Genomic DNA, 22,926 nt, shown 5'->3' with positions numbered 1-22,926 from the left:
CCAAAATCAGACAGTTTCACATCACCCTGGGAAAAAAAAAATCCAAGAAAAGAATTCAGAAAGATTGTGCTTGAGCAAAAGAAAAGGTTTAACCGCTGCACAGCCTCCTGAGCCCATGGCAGGCTTGCAGAGCTACTGTGAGCACCACTCTGCGCGGCCTCTGGGGGGTTTCAAGCACAGGCACTCCAGGAGACTGCAGGCACTCCACAGAGACTCCAAAACCTCACTGAGAACCCCCCAACTCCTTCAGGACCCCCACAGATTCCCCAACTTAGATGCCCACAAAACCCCTTTGGAGGCACCCAAACCCCCCATCTCATACGCCCAGCTCCGTTTTAGGTACCCCCAGACGCTTCTAATGCCCCCAGACCCGCTGGTGGACCAGCCCAGAACCCCCTGACACTATCCCAGACCCTTTCGGGGGCTCCACACCCCTTCTAGATGCCCACAAAACCCCTTCACACGCCAAAAGAAACCTTTACCTGCCTCCAAACCCCATTTGGGGCCCACTCAGACCCCTTAGCAGCGGGTGGCAGCAACCAAGTCTGTTGCTCTCACCAATTAAACCCTTTGGTGCTCTCAGCTCTCTGACCCTGTGTCAGTGCAAGTCCTTGTCAGCCGGTACCTTTGTCCTGATCCAGGCGGAGAGAGAACTGCCAGGAACACAGCTTCGCCGCTCCGCTTGCGGCACGCCTGCTGCCGAGGGCAGCCTCGTCCGCAGCCTGCCCGAGAGGAACACGGCCCCCGGGGCCGGGGGACAAACAAAAGCCTTCCACAAAGGAAACAAGGGAAGTCTCTTGGCCACTCTTCACGTGCCGAGTGCGATTGTCATGTGGAACACACCGCGGCATCTGGAATGAGTTTAAGTCCAGGTCTATGGCAGCACAGAGGTTCCTGGAATATCCCGGTACATCGATCCACAGGAGGTTGTCTTTCGGTCCCCAGTCTGATGCTTTGCAGCACAGCCATCACATCATTTCTCTCGAGTGCTTTGAACTGACAATTCATACAGGAGAATAAACCCAAACAGGAGTAAGCAGGTTGGAAAAGAACTTTGATCATCACCGGGCCCAGCAAGAGGACACAGTCTCAGGCTGCACCAGGGGAGGTTTAGGCTAGAGGTTAGGAAGAGGTTCTGCACAGAGAGAGTGATGGCCCATTGGAATGGGCTGCCCAGGGAGGTGGTGGAGTCACCATCTTTGGAGGTGTTCAGGAGGAGACTGGATAGGGTGCTTGGTTGCATGGTTTAGTTGATTAGGTGGTGTTGGATGATAGGTTGGACACGATGATCTTGAAGGTCTCTTCCAACTCGGTCTGGTCTATTCTTTTCTATTCCGTTCCATTCCATACCATTCCATTCCAACACCATCTAATCAACTAAACCATGGCACTGAGTGCCTCATCCAGTCTCTTTCTAAACACTTCCAGTGATGGTGACTCCCTGGGCACCACCTCACTGAGCAGCACATTCCAAAGGCCAATCTCTCTTTCAACCTGCTCTATTCTATTCTATGAAGACCTTCTTCCTAACATCCAGCCTAAACCTCCCCTGGCACAGCTTGAGACTGTGTCCTCTTGCTCTGGTGCTGCTTGCCTGGGAGAAGAGACCAACCCCCACCTGGCTACAACCAGAACTGAGGGGACTGCAGTCTTTGCAGCTTCAGCTTTCCTTCTCTGCTACTTCTTTTTTCAGATGGATTTTTTTTCAAAGGGACTGCTGGACAGCAGAACAGGATGGATGGCCAGGCCCCAAGAGCGGTGGGGAACAGAGTTAAACCCAGCCGGTGGCCGGCCGGGCACAAGTGGTGTTCCCCAGGACACCCCTTGTGAGAGAGTGAGTCCAGAGAAGGGCCACAAAGCTGGTGAGGGGTCTGGATAACAAGTCTTATGAGGAGTGGCTGAGGGAACTGGGACTGTTTAATCTGCAGAAGAGGAAGCTGAGGGAATTACGGTGTGGTCTGGCTTCAGCTCTCAACTACTTCCACGTTGAGCAAGGACAGCTTGTACTCACAGAAGGCACTGGCTGCTTGGGTTCAAGGTTCCTGCAGAGCTCAGGCTATCTCTCTTCATTAGTGAGGTCGTCCTGTCACCTAGGCAGAGAGATGAAAATGCAGCTATGAAATTAGACCACTGGAATCGTGAGAGTCGTTCTGTGTGCGACTCCAGGAGAATCCAAACCTAACCTTGGAGCTGCCCTGAAGAGCTCCTCTTTGGAAAGCTCTCGCTGCCGGGCCCCACAAACCCCACACCCTCTGTCAGCAAACCGGATGTACGAGCTGAAGGGTGTCGACAGAAACTGTACATGGACAGCTCAGGAAGATCCTGCCAGTCCCAGCACACCAGACCTGGAATGATCAAAGAAAGTCCGTTAACATCTCTCTGTGTGTCTGCTCATAGCTTGACGAGAACCCCCCAACTCCTTCAGGACCCCCCCAGATTCCCCAACTTAGATGCCCACAAAACCCCTTTGGAGGCACCCAAACCCCCCATCTCATACGCCCAGCTCCATTTTAGGTACCCCCAGACGCTTCTAATGTCCCCAGACCCGCTGGTAGACCAGCCCAGAACCCCCTGACACTATCCCAGACCCTTTCAGGGGGCTCCACACCCCTTCTAGATGCCCACAAAACCCCTTCACACGCCAAAAGAAACCTTTACCTGCCTCCAAACCCCATTTGGGGGCCACTCAGACCCCTTAGCAGCGGGTGGCAGCAACCAAGTCTGTTGCTCTCACCAATGAAACCAGGATGTTAGGAAGAAGGTCTTCATAGAATAGAATAGAGCAGGTTGAAAGAGAGATTGGCCTTTGGAATGTGCTGCCCAGGGAGGTGGTGGAGTCACCATCACTGGGAGTGTTTAGAAAGAGACTGGATGAGGCACTCAGTGCCATGGTTTAGTTGATTGGAATGGGATGGAATGGACCAGGTTGGAAGAGACCTTCAAGATCATCGTGTCCAAGCTATCATCCAACACCACCTAATCAACTAAACCATGCAACCAAGCACCCTATCCAGTCTCCTCCTGAACACCTCCAAAGATGGTGACTCCACCACCTCCCTGGGCAGCCCATTCCAATGGGCAATCACTCTCTCTGTGCAGAACCTCTTCCTAACCTCTAGCCTAAACCTCCCCTGGCACAGCTTGACACTGTGTCCTCTTGTTCTGGTGCTGCTTGCCTGGAAGAAGAGACCAACCCCCACCTGGCTACAACCTCCCTTCAGGGAGCCGTAGAAAGCAAGAAGGTCTCCCCTGAGCCTCCTCTTCTCCAGGCTAAGCAACCCCAGCTCCCTCAGCCTCTCCTCACAGGCCTGTGCTCCAAACCCCTCCCCAGCTTTGTTGCCCTTCTCCGGACACCTTCCAGCAACTCAACGTCTTGCTTAAACGGAGGGGCCCAGAACTGGACACGGGACTCAAGGTGTGCCCTAACCAGTGCCAAGTGCAGGGGCAGAATGACCTCCCTGCTCCTGCTGGCCACTCTGATCCTGATATTGGCCAGGTTGCCAGTGGCCTTCTTGGCCACCCGTGCACGCTGCTGGTCACGACCAGAAGACAGGGATCGGAAGAGTCTTTGGCCAAGCTGTAAGCCTCTTCCTAACATCCAGCCTAAACCTCCCCTGGCACAGCTTGAGACTGTGTCCTCTTGTTCTGGTGCTGCTTGCCTGGGAGAAGAGACCAACCCCCACCCGGCTACAACCAGAACTGAGGGGACTGCAATCTTTGCAGCTTCAGCTTTCCTTCTCTGCTACTTCTTTTTTCAGATGGATTTTTTTTCCATAGCGACCACCGGGACGCTGCCCCCCTGGCGCGAGCAGAGCCGGGCTAGGGCGCAGGCGCCGGATCCATAGCGACCACCGGGACGCTGCCCCTCTGGCGCCAGCAGAGCCGGGCTAGGGCGCGGGCGCCGGATCCATAGCGACCACCGGGACGCTGCCCCTGTGGCGCCAGCAGAGCCGGGCTAGGGCGCAGGCGCCGGATCCATAGCGACACTCGAGTCAAGCTCTCCGCTCTCCGCTCTTCCCTTAAGAATTTTCGAGCATTCGGCGCAGTTAGGCTGCAGAAATTAGCTCCCACGGGGCGGCACACGCCGCGGCACGGCTGCACTGCGGCCCTTACACACAGGGTTGAGCACTGAGCTCCCACGGGGCGCTATACGCCGCGGTACGGCTGCACTGCCGGCCATTACACACCGGGTGGCAGCATTGAGCTCCCCCGGGGCGGCACACGCCGCGGCACGGCTGCACTGCCGGCCATTACACACAGGGTGGCAGCATTGAGCTCCCACGGGGCCTCTGGGTACGGTTGAGGCAGCAGCCGCCACCCCCGCAGAGCCCCACCGGTCAAGCCCGGACACGCCCCCCCCCCCCCCCCACCCCAAAAGCCCCGCGCTGCCCCGCCGGTGGCCACCCCCCCAAGCCCCGCGCACCTCCAGCGGCTGCTATAGAGAAACCCCACAAAGCAGCAGAGACTGGCACTGACCTGGGACACAGCAGAAGAGCTGCAACCTCTACCAGCCACAACCCTGAAAGCATCTGGCGCCATGTTGTTGAGGGCGGTGCCATGCTGGGGGGTGGGGTTCAGGCTGGGGGGCGGTGACACGCTGGAGGGGGGCGGTGACACGCTGGAGGGGGGCGGTGCCACGCTGGGAGGGCGGTGCCACGCTGGGGGGGCGGTGCCACGCGGGGGGGGGCGGTGCCACGCGGGGGGGCGGTGCCACGCGGGGGGGCGGTGACACGCTGGAGGGGGGCGGTGACACGCTGGAGGGGGGCGGTGACACGCTGGAGGGGGGCGGTGACACGCTGGAGGGGGGCGGTGACACGCTGGAGGGGGGCGGTGACACGCTGGAGGGGGGCGGTGACACGCTGGGGGGGCGGTGACACGCTGTAGGGGGGCGGTGACACGCTGGAGGGGGGCGGTGACACGCTGGAGGGGGGGCGGTGACACGCTGGAGGGGGGGCGGTGACACGCTGGGGGGGCGGTGACACGCTGGGGGGGCGGTGACACGCTGGAGGGGGGGCGGTGACACGCTGGGGGGGCGGTGACACGCTGGGGGGGCGGTGACACGCTGGGGGGGCGGTGACACGCTGGAGGGGGGCGGTGACACGCTGGAGGGGGGGCGGTGACACGCTGGGGGGGGCGGTGACACGCTGGGGGGGGCGGTGACACGCTGGGGGGGCGGTGACACGCTGGGGGGGCGGTGACACGCTGGGGGGGCGGTGACACGCTGGGGGGGCGGTGCCTGCGTTGTCACCTCACTCTCAGCTTTCCATTGGGTTTTATTCCCCTCCAAGACAACACGTTGAGTTCTGAGCAGCTGAGGAGCCCTGGGGAACACCTGTACAGAAATGTTCCTCCAAGAGCTGTCAGAAAAACGTTCGTTCCGCCAGCAGGCAGCTCTGGCTTCAGAGCAAAAGCCTTCTGTGATCATTCTGTTTAGCTCAGCACCAGCTGCAGCCGTCGGTATTACCAAACTACACAGTAATGGCCTCCTCCCGGTGCCCTCCCGGTCCCAACAGTTTCCCCCCACCAAAGGACTGGCAGAGAACTGGAAGCGACTGGGAAGCAGATCCGGGCTAGGGCGCAGGCGCCGGATCCATAGCGACGCTCGAGTCAATCTCTCCGCTCTCCCCCTAAGAATTTTCGAGCATTCAGCGCAGTTAGGCTGCAGAAATTAGCTCCCCCGGGGCGGCACACGCCGCGGCACGGCTGCACTGCCGGCCAGTACACACCGGGTGGCAGCATTGAGCTCCCCCGGGGCGACACACGCCACGGCACGGCTGCACTGCCGGCCGTTACACACCGGGTGGCAGCACTGAGCACCTCCCTGGGCGTGGGCAGCAGCCGGGCCCCCACGTGGGTTTTATTTTCCAATGCTAAAAGCCTTTTAGAAGCAGAGAGGGCAGACAGGGGTCGTTTCCAAAGCTTTCTTACGCACCAGTCACTCCAAGCCCTCCCTCTCCAGCTGCAAACCAGAGGTTTGCCTCCGCCTCGCCTCACCCCAGTACTTACACTTTTAAAGATAGTGTGGTGCCCTCGGAGAATTTTCAGCACTTTAGGGGGGGGCCCCCAGCCCTCGCTCACCTGCTCCTCTGCTGCAGCAGCCCCCTGCCCCACGTGGCAGAACCAGCCCACCCACAATCCCCCCACTCCCTTTGATTCGCCCCCAGAAAGGCACAAAATAAAGCAAACTGCCCAGCCAGCACCTCCTGCCTTTCACAGCAAGGACTGAACATTGCAGCTTTGGCCAAGACTATCAGCCCAAAGGAAGGCCTGGCCCCTGAGGAGCTAAATGCAAGTGAACTGTCTGACACCACCACAGTCCTGTGAATGTTGCAAAGCAGTAGTGCATGCAGTATAATAATTCGAAAGTTAAGGGCTGCTCAAGCTTTACACAAAGTATCCTATTCAGTTTTGGGTTCCACTTAACACAAAGTAAAAGTATAAAAGGTCAGAGGGAAAGCCAACTCTACCTCTGAACTACAGCAAGAAATACTGGAATCAAGGGGCCCTTTCTTCTGCTACTAATAGATGAAGAGAACATGAAAACTGATGGGCTAAACCAACAGGGCAAGATTAGAATAACTAGTAGAGAGAACGGAAGATACAAAGCTTCAACTACATCTGTTTAGCAACGACTCCTACCAGATAACTTCCATGCCATAACTTTACTGAATTCAAACAAGCCAGCTGGCGAAGCGTCTCGCTTACAGGCGGCCGACGAGGACACGCGCAGAAGGAAGAGGCGAGGGAACAAGTCCTGAGCTTTGCTGCAGGCTGTCCTGCGGCTTCCCCTACCGACTCTTTCCCGTACACCACCGCAGAATGAGTTGGGTGAATTTTGTCTCAAACCCATTAAACCCTTTGGTGGTTTCAGCTTCCCGAGGATGTGTCGGCACAAGTCCTTGTCGGGGCACCGCAAACAGGGAGAGACAAAGCTCCGAGATCCAGGAAGAGGACGGCTGAGCAGACACTTCTAAAAGAGAGAAACTTCATCAGCTGAACCTCACACTTCTCCCAGCTTTGCAACAGCAAAGAACTTTGTGAACAACACAGTGGTGCTCCTCAGGAGGTCACCAGCTTGCAAGTTACAGGAGAAATAAAAACCTTTTTATTACAGAAGCACTGGCAAAAATTTACGGACAGGAACAGCAGACGAGGAAATTCTGCAATTGAGCTAACGATAGACATCGGGCCTAGGATCTGGCTACCCTGACAAAGGATGCCAACAGGACAGAGTGAGGCCTCAGCAGCACTCCCAAAAAGCCCCACAGAGAGCCACAGGCTCTGGCCCGTGCCCCACCTACGGGTCGGCCCTCCTGGCAGCAGCGCAACACCACCTCTTCAGGAGCCCAGGGACTGACCTCAGCCCCCTAAGGGCCAGGCAAGGTTGGTTCCTGTTAGCTGCCTAAAGCAGCCTCCCCAGCCCTGCTTACAGGGACCTTGGGCTGCTGCTGGGGACAGAAGGGGGAATGGAGGGCTCCACAACTCGTCACACAGACCCCAAGTACAGGGCTGTTAAGCTGACAGGGTGCCAAGGGAACAGGCTGCCATGAAGGCAGAGACCCAGGCCCTGAACTACAGGGTGGGTCACCTTGCCGCAGCAACACGACCCAGCGGCTTCGCTGTGTCCGACGAATAAAAGGAGGAAGTTCCACAGGAACAGAAGGGAAAACCTTTTCACTGTGTGTGCCAGAGCCCTGGAGCAGGCTGCCCAGAGAGTTAGTGGAGTCTCTGGAGACATTCAAAACCTGCCCCAGGTGATCCTGCACTGGCACAGGGGTTGGACCGGATGCTATTTTGGGGTCCCTTCCAACCCCTAACACTCAGTGATTCTGTGATTAGCTATGCTGGTGACAGAGTCTCACTGAGTGCTCTTTAAAATGTTTTTCTTTTCTTTCAGCCTAGGAGTTTCATATTTAAATATACCTTCTGCTCTGTCTTCCCCCTTCCTTCTTCCATCTTGCGTCTAAACACTAGGAGAGCTCGATGAGGTGTATCCTGGGCGTCCCAATGTAACACATCTCAATTGCATACATGGATTTTGTAATCTTTTGCCCCATTGCTTGCACAGGGTGGATTAAGTTCATTACTTAGAGCTTGTCAGGACAGCTGTTGAAGTGTCCTGTGCAATGCAGGAGGAGTTGAATCCCATAGGAAACCACATTACTGTGCTTTGTCAGCCTGGTTATGGTCAGAAACCTCCTTCATTTTTTTTTCTCTTAAACAGATATATCACATGAGTCCCCAGAATTAATTTGCCTCTTCTCATAATTATTTCTTTAAAACTGTCTTAGAAGTGTCACTGTCCTTCCCTCTCCCTCTCTCTAGATACTGGCCTCCTGAGCCCATGGCAGACTTGCACAGAGCTACTGCGAGCACCACTCTGCACGGCCTCTGGGGGGCTTTCAAGCACAGGCACCCCTGGAGAATCCAAACCTAACCTTGCAGCTGGCCTTAGAGCTCCTCTTTGGAAAACTGTCGCTGCCAGGGCCCACAAACCCAACATCCTCTGTCAGCAACCTGGATGTAAGAGCTGAAAAGTGTCAACAGAAATTGTACTTGGACAGCTCAGGAAGATCCTTCAATGAAAGAGCTGGCTCCTCCTGAAGGGCAAGTATGAATGGAGCTCTCAAAGTACCACACTTCAGAGCCTCCTGCTTGCTAGCACTAAGACAATTGTTCATGTAGAACGACTGGCCACTCACTTCAACAAACCCCACAGAACTGGCTCCTATCAACTCTCCAGAAGACACTGCTGCACTAGCTTGGCTGCCTGACCGGCTCAGTTCAGGTGGCTTAGGATCTCACAGAGGGTACCACAAGAACTGAGGGGACTGCAGTCTTTGCAGCTTCAGCTTTCCTTCTCTGCTACTTCTTTTTTCAGATGGATTTTTTTTCAAAGGGACTGCTGGACAGCAGAACAGGATGGATGGCCAGGCCCCAAGAGCGGTGGGGAACAGAGTTAAACCCAGCCGGTGGCCGGCCGGGCACAAGTGGTGTTCCCCAGGACACCCCTTGTGAGAGAGTGAGTCCAGAGAAGGGCCACAAAGCTGGTGAGGGGTCTGGATAACAAGTCTTATGAGGAGTGGCTGAAGGAACTGGGACTGTTTAATCTGCAGAAGAGGAAGCTAAGGGAATTATGGTGTGGTCTGGCTTCAGCTCTCAACTACTTCCACGTTGAACAAGGACAGCTTGTACTCACAGAAGGCACTGGCTGCTTGGGTTCAAGGTTCCTGTAGAGCTCAGGTCTCTGAGACTTCTGAACAGCTGTGCTTAGCCCAAAATCAGACAGTTTCACATCACCCTGGGAAAAAAAAAATCCAAGAAAAGAATTCAGAAAGATTGTGCTTGAGCAAAAGAAAAGGTTTAACCGCTGCACAGCCTCCTGAGCCCATGGCAGGCTTGCAGAGCTACTGTGAGCACCACTCTGCGCGGCCTCTGGGGGGTTTCAAGCACAGGCACTCCAGGAGACTGCAGGCACTCCACAGAGACTCCAAAACCTCACTGAGAACCCCCCAACTCCTTCAGGACCCCCACAGATTCCCCAACTTAGATGCCCACAAAACCCCTTTGGAGGCACCCAAACCCCCCATCTCATACGCCCAGCTCCGTTTTAGGTACCCCCAGACGCTTCTAATGCCCCCAGACCCGCTGGTGGACCAGCCCAGAACCCCCTGACACTATCCCAGACCCTTTCGGGGGCTCCACACCCCTTCTAGATGCCCACAAAACCCCTTCACACGCCAAAAGAAACCTTTACCTGCCTCCAAACCCCATTTGGGGCCCACTCAGACCCCTTAGCAGCGGGTGGCAGCAACCAAGTCTGTTGCTCTCACCAATTAAACCCTTTGGTGCTCTCAGCTCTCTGACCCTGTGTCAGTGCAAGTCCTTGTCAGCCGGTACCTTTGTCCTGATCCAGGCGGAGAGAGAACTGCCAGGAACACAGCTTCGCCGCTCCGCTTGCGGCACGCCTGCTGCCGAGGGCAGCCTCGTCCGCAGCCTGCCCGAGAGGAACACGGCCCCCGGGGCCGGGGGACAAACAAAAGCCTTCCACAAAGGAAACAAGGGAAGTCTCTTGGCCACTCTTCACGTGCCGAGTGCGATTGTCATGTGGAACACACCGCGGCATCTGGAATGAGTTTAAGTCCAGGTCTATGGCAGCACAGAGGTTCCTGGAATATCCCGGTACATCGATCCACAGGAGGTTGTCTTTCGGTCCCCAGTCTGATGCTTTGCAGCACAGCCATCACATCATTTCTCTCGAGTGCTTTGAACTGACAATTCATACAGGAGAATAAACCCAAACAGGAGTAAGCAGGTTGGAAAAGAACTTTGATCATCACCGGGCCCAGCAAGAGGACACAGTCTCAGGCTGCACCAGGGGAGGTTTAGGCTAGAGGTTAGGAAGAGGTTCTGCACAGAGAGAGTGATGGCCCATTGGAATGGGCTGCCCAGGGAGGTGGTGGAGTCACCATCTTTGGAGGTGTTCAGGAGGAGACTGGATAGGGTGCTTGGTTGCATGGTTTAGTTGATTAGGTGGTGTTGGATGATAGGTTGGACACGATGATCTTGAAGGTCTCTTCCAACTCGGTCTGGTCTATTCTTTTCTATTCCGTTCCATTCCATACCATTCCATTCCAACACCATCTAATCAACTAAACCATGGCACTGAGTGCCTCATCCAGTCTCTTTCTAAACACTTCCAGTGATGGTGACTCCCTGGGCACCACCTCACTGAGCAGCACATTCCAAAGGCCAATCTCTCTTTCAACCTGCTCTATTCTATTCTATGAAGACCTTCTTCCTAACATCCAGCCTAAACCTCCCCTGGCACAGCTTGAGACTGTGTCCTCTTGCTCTGGTGCTGCTTGCCTGGGAGAAGAGACCAACCCCCACCTGGCTACAACCAGAACTGAGGGGACTGCAGTCTTTGCAGCTTCAGCTTTCCTTCTCTGCTACTTCTTTTTTCAGATGGATTTTTTTTCAAAGGGACTGCTGGACAGCAGAACAGGATGGATGGCCAGGCCCCAAGAGCGGTGGGGAACAGAGTTAAACCCAGCCGGTGGCCGGCCGGGCACAAGTGGTGTTCCCCAGGACACCCCTTGTGAGAGAGTGAGTCCAGAGAAGGGCCACAAAGCTGGTGAGGGGTCTGGATAACAAGTCTTATGAGGAGTGGCTGAGGGAACTGGGACTGTTTAATCTGCAGAAGAGGAAGCTGAGGGAATTACGGTGTGGTCTGGCTTCAGCTCTCAACTACTTCCACGTTGAGCAAGGACAGCTTGTACTCACAGAAGGCACTGGCTGCTTGGGTTCAAGGTTCCTGCAGAGCTCAGGCTATCTCTCTTCATTAGTGAGGTCGTCCTGTCACCTAGGCAGAGAGATGAAAATGCAGCTATGAAATTAGACCACTGGAATCGTGAGAGTCGTTCTGTGTGCGACTCCAGGAGAATCCAAACCTAACCTTGGAGCTGCCCTGAAGAGCTCCTCTTTGGAAAGCTCTCGCTGCCGGGCCCCACAAACCCCACACCCTCTGTCAGCAAACCGGATGTACGAGCTGAAGGGTGTCGACAGAAACTGTACATGGACAGCTCAGGAAGATCCTGCCAGTCCCAGCACACCAGACCTGGAATGATCAAAGAAAGTCCGTTAACATCTCTCTGTGTGTCTGCTCATAGCTTGACGAGAACCCCCCAACTCCTTCAGGACCCCCCCAGATTCCCCAACTTAGATGCCCACAAAACCCCTTTGGAGGCACCCAAACCCCCCATCTCATACGCCCAGCTCCATTTTAGGTACCCCCAGACGCTTCTAATGTCCCCAGACCCGCTGGTAGACCAGCCCAGAACCCCCTGACACTATCCCAGACCCTTTCAGGGGGCTCCACACCCCTTCTAGATGCCCACAAAACCCCTTCACACGCCAAAAGAAACCTTTACCTGCCTCCAAACCCCATTTGGGGGCCACTCAGACCCCTTAGCAGCGGGTGGCAGCAACCAAGTCTGTTGCTCTCACCAATGAAACCAGGATGTTAGGAAGAAGGTCTTCATAGAATAGAATAGAGCAGGTTGAAAGAGAGATTGGCCTTTGGAATGTGCTGCCCAGGGAGGTGGTGGAGTCACCATCACTGGGAGTGTTTAGAAAGAGACTGGATGAGGCACTCAGTGCCATGGTTTAGTTGATTGGAATGGGATGGAATGGACCAGGTTGGAAGAGACCTTCAAGATCATCGTGTCCAAGCTATCATCCAACACCACCTAATCAACTAAACCATGCAACCAAGCACCCTATCCAGTCTCCTCCTGAACACCTCCAAAGATGGTGACTCCACCACCTCCCTGGGCAGCCCATTCCAATGGGCAATCACTCTCTCTGTGCAGAACCTCTTCCTAACCTCTAGCCTAAACCTCCCCTGGCACAGCTTGACACTGTGTCCTCTTGTTCTGGTGCTGCTTGCCTGGAAGAAGAGACCAACCCCCACCTGGCTACAACCTCCCTTCAGGGAGCCGTAGAAAGCAAGAAGGTCTCCCCTGAGCCTCCTCTTCTCCAGGCTAAGCAACCCCAGCTCCCTCAGCCTCTCCTCACAGGCCTGTGCTCCAAACCCCTCCCCAGCTTTGTTGCCCTTCTCCGGACACCTTCCAGCAACTCAACGTCTTGCTTAAACGGAGGGGCCCAGAACTGGACACGGGACTCAAGGTGTGCCCTAACCAGTGCCAAGTGCAGGGGCAGAATGACCTCCCTGCTCCTGCTGGCCACTCTGATCCTGATATTGGCCAGGTTGCCAGTGGCCTTCTTGGCCACCCGTGCACGCTGCTGGTCACGACCAGAAGACAGGGATCGGAAGAGTCTTTGGCCAAGCTGTAAGCCTCTTCCTAACATCCAGCCTAAACCTCCCCTGGCACAGCTTGAGACTGTGTCCTCTTGTTCTGGTGCTGCTTGCCTGGGAGAAGAGACCAACCCCCACCCGGCTACAACCAGAACTGAGGGGACTGCAATCTTTGCAGCTTCAGCTTTCCTTCTCTGCTACTTCTTTTTTCAGATGGATTTTTTTTCCATAGCGACCACCGGGACGCTGCCCCCCTGGCGCGAGCAGAGCCGGGCTAGGGCGCAGGCGCCGGATCCATAGCGACCACCGGGACGCTGCCCCTCTGGCGCCAGCAGAGCCGGGCTAGGGCGCGGGCGCCGGATCCATAGCGACCACCGGGACGCTGCCCCTGTGGCGCCAGCAGAGCCGGGCTAGGGCGCAGGCGCCGGATCCATAGCGACACTCGAGTCAAGCTCTCCGCTCTCCGCTCTTCCCTTAAGAATTTTCGAGCATTCGGCGCAGTTAGGCTGCAGAAATTAGCTCCCACGGGGCGGCACACGCCGCGGCACGGCTGCACTGCGGCCCTTACACACAGGGTTGAGCACTGAGCTCCCACGGGGCGCTATACGCCGCGGTACGGCTGCACTGCCGGCCATTACACACCGGGTGGCAGCATTGAGCTCCCCCGGGGCGGCACACGCCGCGGCACGGCTGCACTGCCGGCCATTACACACAGGGTGGCAGCATTGAGCTCCCACGGGGCCTCTGGGTACGGTTGAGGCAGCAGCCGCCACCCCCGCAGAGCCCCACCGGTCAAGCCCGGACACGCCCCCCCCCCCCCCCACCCCAAAAGCCCCGCGCTGCCCCGCCGGTGGCCACCCCCCCAAGCCCCGCGCACCTCCAGCGGCTGCTATAGAGAAACCCCACAAAGCAGCAGAGACTGGCACTGACCTGGGACACAGCAGAAGAGCTGCAACCTCTACCAGCCACAACCCTGAAAGCATCTGGCGCCATGTTGTTGAGGGCGGTGCCATGCTGGGGGGTGGGGTTCAGGCTGGGGGGCGGTGACACGCTGGAGGGGGGCGGTGACACGCTGGAGGGGGGCGGTGCCACGCTGGGAGGGCGGTGCCACGCTGGGGGGGCGGTGCCACGCGGGGGGGGCGGTGCCACGCGGGGGGGCGGTGACACGCTGGAGGGGGGCGGTGACACGCTGGAGGGGGGCGGTGACACGCTGGAGGGGGGCGGTGACACGCTGGAGGGGGGCGGTGACACGCTGGAGGGGGGCGGTGACACGCTGGGGGGGCGGTGACACGCTGTAGGGGGGCGGTGACACGCTGGAGGGGGGCGGTGACACGCTGGAGGGGGGGCGGTGACACGCTGGAGGGGGGGGCGGTGACACGCTGGGGGGGCGGTGACACGCTGGGGGGGCGGTGACACGCTGGGGGGGGCGGTGACACGCTGGAGGGGGGGCGGTGACACGCTGGGGGGGGCGGTGACACGCTGGGGGGGGCGGTGACACGCTGGGGGGGCGGTGACACGCTGGAGGGGGGCGGTGACACGCTGGAGGGGGGGCGGTGACACGCTGGGGGGGCGGTGACACGCTGGGGGGGCGGTGACACGCTGGGGGGGCGGTGACACGCTGGGGGGGCGGTGCCTGCGTTGTCACCTCACTCTCAGCTTTCCATTGGGTTTTATTCCCCTCCAAGACAACACGTTGAGTTCTGAGCAGCTGAGGAGCCCTGGGGAACACCTGTACAGAAATGTTCCTCCAAGAGCTGTCAGAAAAACGTTCGTTCCGCCAGCAGGCAGCTCTGGCTTCAGAGCAAAAGCCTTCTGTGATCATTCTGTTTAGCTCAGCACCAGCTGCAGCCGTCGGTATTACCAAACTACACAGTAATGGCCTCCTCCCGGTGCCCTCCCGGTCCCAACAGTTTCCCCCCACCAAAGGACTGGCAGAGAACTGGAAGCGACTGGGAAGCAGATCCGGGCTAGGGCGCAGGCGCCGGATCCATAGCGACGCTCGAGTCAATCTCTCCGCTCTCCCCCTAAGAATTTTCGAGCATTCAGCGCAGTTAGGCTGCAGAAATTAGCTCCCCCGGGGCGGCACACGCCGCGGCACGGCTGCACTGCCGGCCAGTACACACCGGGTGGCAGCATTGAGCTCCCCCGGGGCGACACACGCCACGGCACGGCTGCACTGCCGGCCGTTACACACCGGGTGGCAGCACTGAGCACCTCCCTGGGCGTGGGCAGCAGCCGGGCCCCCACGTGGGTTTTATTTTCCAATGCTAAAAGCCTTTTAGAAGCAGAGAGGGCAGACAGGGGTCGTTTCCAAAGCTTTCTTACGCACCAGTCACTCCAAGCCCTCCCTCTCCAGCTGCAAACCAGAGGTTTGCCTCCGCCTCGCCTCACCCCAGTACTTACACTTTTAAAGATAGTGTGGTGCCCTCGGAGAATTTTCAGCACTTTAGGGGGGGGGCCCCCAGCCCTCGCTCACCTGCTCCTCTGCTGCAGCAGCCCCCTGCCCCACGTGGCAGAACCAGCCCACCCACAATCCCCCCACTCCCTTTGATTCGCCCCCAGAAAGGCACAAAATAAAGCAAACTGCCCAGCCAGCACCTCCTGCCTTTCACAGCAAGGACTGAACATTGCAGCTTTGGCCAAGACTATCAGCCCAAAGGAAGGCCTGGCCCCTGAGGAGCTAAATGCAAGTGAACTGTCTGACACCACCACAGTCCTGTGAATGTTGCAAAGCAGTAGTGCATGCAGTATAATAATTCGAAAGTTAAGGGCTGCTCAAGCTTTACACAAAGTATCCTATTCAGTTTTGGGTTCCACTTAACACAAAGTATAAAAGGTCAGAGGGAAAGCCAACTCTACCTCTGAACTACAGCAAGAAATACTGGAATCAAGGGGCCCTTTCTTCTGCTACTAATAGATGAAGAGAACATGAAAACTGATGGGCTAAACCAACAGGGCAAGATTAGAATAACTAGTAGAGAGAACGGAAGATACAAAGCTTCAACTACATCTGTTTAGCAACGACTCCTACCAGATAACTTCCATGCCATAACTTTACTGAATTCAAACAAGCCAGCTGGCGAAGCGTCTCGCTTACAGGCGGCCGACGAGGACACGCGCAGAAGGAAGAGGCGAGGGAACAAGTCCTGAGCTTTGCTGCAGGCTGTCCTGCGGCTTCCCCTACCGACTCTTTCCCGTACACCACCGCAGAATGAGTTGGGTGAATTTTGTCTCAAACCCATTAAACCCTTTGGTGGTTTCAGCTTCCCGAGGATGTGTCGGCACAAGTCCTTGTCGGGGCACCGCAAACAGGGAGAGACAAAGCTCCGAGATCCAGGAAGAGGACGGCTGAGCAGACACTTCTAAAAGAGAGAAACTTCATCAGCTGAACCTCACACTTCTCCCAGCTTTGCAACAGCAAAGAACTTTGTGAACAACACAGTGGTGCTCCTCAGGAGGTCACCAGCTTGCAAGTTACAGGAGAAATAAAAACCTTTTTATTACAGAAGCACTGGCAAAAATTTACGGACAGGAACAGCAGACGAGGAAATTCTGCAATTGAGCTAACGATAGACATCAGGCCTAGGATCTGGCTACCCTGACAAAGGATGCCAACAGGACAGAGTGAGGCCTCAGCAGCACTCCCAAAAAGCCCCACAGAGAGCCACAGGCTCTGGCCCGTGCCCCACCTACGGGTCGGCCCTCCTGGCAGCAGCGCAACACCACCTCTTCAGGAGCCCAGGGACTGACCTCAGCCCCCTAAGGGCCAGGCAAGGTTGGTTCCTGTTAGCTGCCTAAAGCAGCCTCCCCAGCCCTGCTTACAGGGACCTTGGGCTGCTGCTGGGGACAGAAGGGGGAATGGAGGGCTCCACAACTCGTCACACAGACCCCAAGTACAGGGCTGTTAAGCTGACAGGGTGCCAAGGGAACAGGCTGCCATGAAGGCAGAGACCCAGGCCCTGAACTACAGGGTGGGTCACCTTGCCGCAGCAACACGACCCAGCGGCTTCGCTGTGTCCGACGAATAAAAGGAGGAAGTTCCACAGGAACAGAAGGGAAAACCTTTTCACTGTGTGTGCCAGAGCCCTGGAGCAGGCTGCCCAGAGAGTTAGTGGAGTCTCTGGAGACATTCAAAACCTGCCCCAGGTGATCTTGCACTGGCACAGGGGTTGGACCGGATGCTATTTTGGGGTCCCTTCCAACCCCTAACACTCAGTGATTCTGTGATTAGCTATGCTGGTGACAGAGTCTCACTGAGTGCTCTTTAAAATGTTTTTCTTTTCTTTCAGCCTAGGAGTTTCATATTTAAATATACCTTCTGCTCTGTCTTCCCCCTTCCTTCTTCCATCTTGCGTCTAAACACTAGGAGAGCTCGATGAGGTGTATCCTGGGCGTCCCAATGTAACACATCTCAATTGCATACATGGATTTTGTAATCTTTTGCCCCATTGCTTGCACAGGGTGGATTAAGTTCATTACTTAGAGCTTGTCAGGACAGCTGTTGAAGTGTCCTGTGCAATGCAGGAGGAGTTGAATCCCATAGGAAACCACATTACTGTGCTTTGTCAGCCTGGTTATGGTCAGAAACCTCCTTCATTTTTTTTTCTCTTAAACAGATATATCACATGAGTCCCCAGAATTAATTTGCCTCTTCTCATAATTATTTCTTTAAAACTGTCTTAGAAGTGTCACTGTCCTTCCCTCTCCCTCTCTCTAGATACTGGCCTCCTGAGCCCATGGCAGACTTGCACAGAGCTACTGCGAGCACCACTCTGCACGGCCTCTGGGGGGCTTTCAAGCACAGGCACCCCTGGAGAATCCAAACCTAACCTTGCAGCTGGCCTTAGAGCTCCTCTTTGGAAAACTGTCGCTGCCAGGGCCCACAAACCCAACATCCTCTGTCAGCAACCTGGATGTAAGAGCTGAAAAGTGTCAACAGAAATTGTACTTGGACAGCTCAGGAAGATCCTTCAATGAAAGAGCTGGCTCCTCCTGAAGGGCAAGTATGAATGGAGCTCTCAAAGTACCACACTTCAGAGCCTCCTGCTTGCTAGCACTAAGACAATTGTTCATGTAGAACGACTGGCCACTCACTTCAACAAACCCCACAGAACTGGCTCCTATCAACTCTCCAGAAGACACTGCTGCACTAACTTGGCTGCCTGACCGGCTCAGTTCAGGTGGCTTAGGATCTCACAGAGGGTACCACAAGAACTGAGGGGACTGCAGTCTTTGCAGCTTCAGCTTTCCTTCTCTGCTACTTCTTTTTTCAGATGGATTTTTTTTCAAAGGGACTGCTGGACAGCAGAACAGGATGGATGGCCAGGCCCCAAGAGCGGTGGGGAACAGAGTTAAACCCAGCCGGTGGCCGGCCGGGCACAAGTGGTGTTCCCCAGGACACCCCTTGTGAGAGAGTGAGTCCAGAGAAGGGCCACAAAGCTGGTGAGGGGTCTGGATAACAAGTCTTATGAGGAGTGGCTGAAGGAACTGGGACTGTTTAATCTGCAGAAGAGGAAGCTAAGGGAATTATGGTGTGGTCTGGCTTCAGCTCTCAACTACTTCCACGTTGAACAAGGACAGCTTGTACTCACAGAAGGCACTGGCTGCTTGGGTTCAAGGTTCCTGTAGAGCTCAGGTCTCTGAGACTTCTGAACAGCTGTGCTTAGCCCAAAATCAGACAGTTTCACATCACCCTGGGAAAAAAAAAATCCAAGAAAAGAATTCAGAAAGATTGTGCTTGAGCAAAAGAAAAGGTTTAACCGCTGCACAGCCTCCTGAGCCCATGGCAGGCTTGCAGAGCTACTGTGAGCACCACTCTGCGCGGCCTCTGGGGGGTTTCAAGCACAGGCACTCCAGGAGACTGCAGGCACTCCACAGAGACTCCAAAACCTCACTGAGAACCCCCCAACTCCTTCAGGACCCCCACAGATTCCCCAACTTAGATGCCCACAAAACCCCTTTGGAGGCACCCAAACCCCCCATCTCATACGCCCAGCTCCGTTTTAGGTACCCCCAGACGCTTCTAATGCCCCCAGACCCGCTGGTGGACCAGCCCAGAACCCCCTGACACTATCCCAGACCCTTTCGGGGGCTCCACACCCCTTCTAGATGCCCACAAAACCCCTTCACACGCCAAAAGAAACCTTTACCTGCCTCCAAACCCCATTTGGGGCCCACTCAGACCCCTTAGCAGCGGGTGGCAGCAACCAAGTCTGTTGCTCTCACCAATTAAACCCTTTGGTGCTCTCAGCTCTCTGACCCTGTGTCAGTGCAAGTCCTTGTCAGCCGGTACCTTTGTCCTGATCCAGGCGGAGAGAGAACTGCCAGGAACACAGCTTCGCCGCTCCGCTTGCGGCACGCCTGCTGCCGAGGGCAGCCTCGTCCGCAGCCTGCCCGAGAGGAACACGGCCCCCGGGGCCGGGGGACAAACAAAAGCCTTCCACAAAGGAAACAAGGGAAGTCTCTTGGCCACTCTTCACGTGCCGAGTGCGATTGTCATGTGGAACACACCGCGGCATCTGGAATGAGTTTAAGTCCAGGTCTATGGCAGCACAGAGGTTCCTGGAATATCCCGGTACATCGATCCACAGGAGGTTGTCTTTCGGTCCCCAGTCTGATGCTTTGCAGCACAGCCATCACATCATTTCTCTCGAGTGCTTTGAACTGACAATTCATACAGGAGAATAAACCCAAACAGGAGTAAGCAGGTTGGAAAAGAACTTTGATCATCACCGGGCCCAGCAAGAGGACACAGTCTCAGGCTGCACCAGGGGAGGTTTAGGCTAGAGGTTAGGAAGAGGTTCTGCACAGAGAGAGTGATGGCCCATTGGAATGGGCTGCCCAGGGAGGTGGTGGAGTCACCATCTTTGGAGGTGTTCAGGAGGAGACTGGATAGGGTGCTTGGTTGCATGGTTTAGTTGATTAGGTGGTGTTGGATGATAGGTTGGACACGATGATCTTGAAGGTCTCTTCCAACTCGGTCTGGTCTATTCTTTTCTATTCCGTTCCATTCCATACCATTCCATTCCAACACCATCTAATCAACTAAACCATGGCACTGAGTGCCTCATCCAGTCTCTTTCTAAACACTTCCAGTGATGGTGACTCCCTGGGCACCACCTCACTGAGCAGCACATTCCAAAGGCCAATCTCTCTTTCAACCTGCTCTATTCTATTCTATGAAGACCTTCTTCCTAACATCCAGCCTAAACCTCCCCTGGCACAGCTTGAGACTGTGTCCTCTTGCTCTGGTGCTGCTTGCCTGGGAGAAGAGACCAACCCCCACCTGGCTACAACCAGAACTGAGGGGACTGCAGTCTTTGCAGCTTCAGCTTTCCTTCTCTGCTACTTCTTTTTTCAGATGGATTTTTTTTCAAAGGGACTGCTGGACAGCAGAACAGGATGGATGGCCAGGCCCCAAGAGCGGTGGGGAACAGAGTTAAACCCAGCCGGTGGCCGGCCGGGCACAAGTGGTGTTCCCCAGGACACCCCTTGTGAGAGAGTGAGTCCAGAGAAGGGCCACAAAGCTGGTGAGGGGTCTGGATAACAAGTCTTATGAGGAGTGGCTGAGGGAACTGGGACTGTTTAATCTGCAGAAGAGGAAGCTGAGGGAATTACGGTGTGGTCTGGCTTCAGCTCTCAACTACTTCCACGTTGAGCAAGGACAGCTTGTACTCACAGAAGGCACTGGCTGCTTGGGTTCAAGGTTCCTGCAGAGCTCAGGCTATCTCTCTTCATTAGTGAGGTCGTCCTGTCACCTAGGCAGAGAGATGAAAATGCAGCTATGAAATTAGACCACTGGAATCGTGAGAGTCGTTCTGTGTGCGACTCCAGGAGAATCCAAACCTAACCTTGGAGCTGCCCTGAAGAGCTCCTCTTTGGAAAGCTCTCGCTGCCGGGCCCCACAAACCCCACACCCTCTGTCAGCAAACCGGATGTACGAGCTGAAGGGTGTCGACAGAAACTGTACATGGACAGCTCAGGAAGATCCTGCCAGTCCCAGCACACCAGACCTGGAATGATCAAAGAAAGTCCGTTAACATCTCTCTGTGTGTCTGCTCATAGCTTGACGAGAACCCCCCAACTCCTTCAGGACCCCCCCAGATTCCCCAACTTAGATGCCCACAAAACCCCTTTGGAGGCACCCAAACCCCCCATCTCATACGCCCAGCTCCATTTTAGGTACCCCCAGACGCTTCTAATGTCCCCAGACCCGCTGGTAGACCAGCCCAGAACCCCCTGACACTATCCCAGACCCTTTCAGGGGGCTCCACACCCCTTCTAGATGCCCACAAAACCCCTTCACACGCCAAAAGAAACCTTTACCTGCCTCCAAACCCCATTTGGGGGCCACTCAGACCCCTTAGCAGCGGGTGGCAGCAACCAAGTCTGTTGCTCTCACCAATGAAACCAGGATGTTAGGAAGAAGGTCTTCATAGAATAGAATAGAGCAGGTTGAAAGAGAGATTGGCCTTTGGAATGTGCTGCCCAGGGAGGTGGTGGAGTCACCATCACTGGGAGTGTTTAGAAAGAGACTGGATGAGGCACTCAGTGCCATGGTTTAGTTGATTGGAATGGGATGGAATGGACCAGGTTGGAAGAGACCTTCAAGATCATCGTGTCCAAGCTATCATCCAACACCACCTAATCAACTAAACCATGCAACCAAGCACCCTATCCAGTCTCCTCCTGAACACCTCCAAAGATGGTGACTCCACCACCTCCCTGGGCAGCCCATTCCAATGGGCAATCACTCTCTCTGTGCAGAACCTCTTCCTAACCTCTAGCCTAAACCTCCCCTGGCACAGCTTGACACTGTGTCCTCTTGTTCTGGTGCTGCTTGCCTGGAAGAAGAGACCAACCCCCACCTGGCTACAACCTCCCTTCAGGGAGCCGTAGAAAGCAAGAAGGTCTCCCCTGAGCCTCCTCTTCTCCAGGCTAAGCAACCCCAGCTCCCTCAGCCTCTCCTCACAGGCCTGTGCTCCAAACCCCTCCCCAGCTTTGTTGCCCTTCTCCGGACACCTTCCAGCAACTCAACGTCTTGCTTAAACGGAGGGGCCCAGAACTGGACACGGGACTCAAGGTGTGCCCTAACCAGTGCCAAGTGCAGGGGCAGAATGACCTCCCTGCTCCTGCTGGCCACTCTGATCCTGATATTGGCCAGGTTGCCAGTGGCCTTCTTGGCCACCCGTGCACGCTGCTGGTCACGACCAGAAGACAGGGATCGGAAGAGTCTTTGGCCAAGCTGTAAGCCTCTTCCTAACATCCAGCCTAAACCTCCCCTGGCACAGCTTGAGACTGTGTCCTCTTGTTCTGGTGCTGCTTGCCTGGGAGAAGAGACCAACCCCCACCCGGCTACAACCAGAACTGAGGGGACTGCAATCTTTGCAGCTTCAGCTTTCCTTCTCTGCTACTTCTTTTTTCAGATGGATTTTTTTTCCATAGCGACCACCGGGACGCTGCCCCCCTGGCGCGAGCAGAGCCGGGCTAGGGCGCAGGCGCCGGATCCATAGCGACCACCGGGACGCTGCCCCTCTGGCGCCAGCAGAGCCGGGCTAGGGCGCGGGCGCCGGATCCATAGCGACCACCGGGACGCTGCCCCTGTGGCGCCAGCAGAGCCGGGCTAGGGCGCAGGCGCCGGATCCATAGCGACACTCGAGTCAAGCTCTCCGCTCTCCGCTCTTCCCTTAAGAATTTTCGAGCATTCGGCGCAGTTAGGCTGCAGAAATTAGCTCCCACGGGGCGGCACACGCCGCGGCACGGCTGCACTGCGGCCCTTACACACAGGGTTGAGCACTGAGCTCCCACGGGGCGCTATACGCCGCGGTACGGCTGCACTGCCGGCCATTACACACCGGGTGGCAGCATTGAGCTCCCCCGGGGCGGCACACGCCGCGGCACGGCTGCACTGCCGGCCATTACACACAGGGTGGCAGCATTGAGCTCCCACGGGGCCTCTGGGTACGGTTGAGGCAGCAGCCGCCACCCCCGCAGAGCCCCACCGGTCAAGCCCGGACACGCCCCCCCCCCCCCCCACCCCAAAAGCCCCGCGCTGCCCCGCCGGTGGCCACCCCCCCAAGCCCCGCGCACCTCCAGCGGCTGCTATA

General features: G+C 56.2%; 3 long non-coding RNA genes across 4 annotated transcripts; all 3 read right to left on the bottom strand.

Moving 5' to 3' along the window:
- Positions 1-561: 561 nt before the first annotated feature.
- LOC137452824 (uncharacterized) lies at positions 562-2,409 on the bottom strand. Its single transcript, XR_010990171.1, has 3 exons — positions 2,184-2,409; positions 2,012-2,090; positions 562-996 (listed from the first exon to the last, which is right to left on the bottom strand). It is a non-coding gene; the product is annotated as an uncharacterized lncRNA (long non-coding RNA).
- A 3,741-nt stretch (positions 2,410-6,150) lies between these two features.
- Positions 6,151-13,840, bottom strand: LOC137452823 (uncharacterized). Of its 2 annotated transcripts, XR_010990169.1 has the most exons (5): positions 11,459-11,684; positions 11,287-11,365; positions 9,901-10,271; positions 9,200-9,301; positions 6,151-6,970 (listed from the first exon to the last, which is right to left on the bottom strand). It is a non-coding gene; the product is annotated as an uncharacterized lncRNA (long non-coding RNA). The 2 variants fall into 2 exon arrangements; XR_010990170.1 differs by lacking the exons at positions 11,287-11,365; positions 11,459-11,684 and adding an exon at positions 13,751-13,840.
- A 1,757-nt stretch (positions 13,841-15,597) lies between these two features.
- LOC137452894 (uncharacterized) lies at positions 15,598-20,896 on the bottom strand. The gene is made up of 5 exons (XR_010990197.1): positions 20,671-20,896; positions 20,499-20,577; positions 19,113-19,483; positions 18,412-18,513; positions 15,598-16,182 (listed from the first exon to the last, which is right to left on the bottom strand). It is a non-coding gene; the product is annotated as an uncharacterized lncRNA (long non-coding RNA).
- Between the last annotated feature and the right edge of the window lie 2,030 nt (positions 20,897-22,926).

Source organism: Melanerpes formicivorus, unplaced genomic scaffold, assembly GCF_026170545.1.
Source record: "Melanerpes formicivorus ecotype bairdi unplaced genomic scaffold, bMelFor1.0.p_v2 SCAF_59, whole genome shotgun sequence".
In the NCBI taxonomy this organism is placed as follows: domain Eukaryota; kingdom Metazoa; phylum Chordata; class Aves; order Piciformes; family Picidae; genus Melanerpes; species Melanerpes formicivorus.
This window is presented reverse-complemented; position numbering and strand designations above follow the sequence as displayed.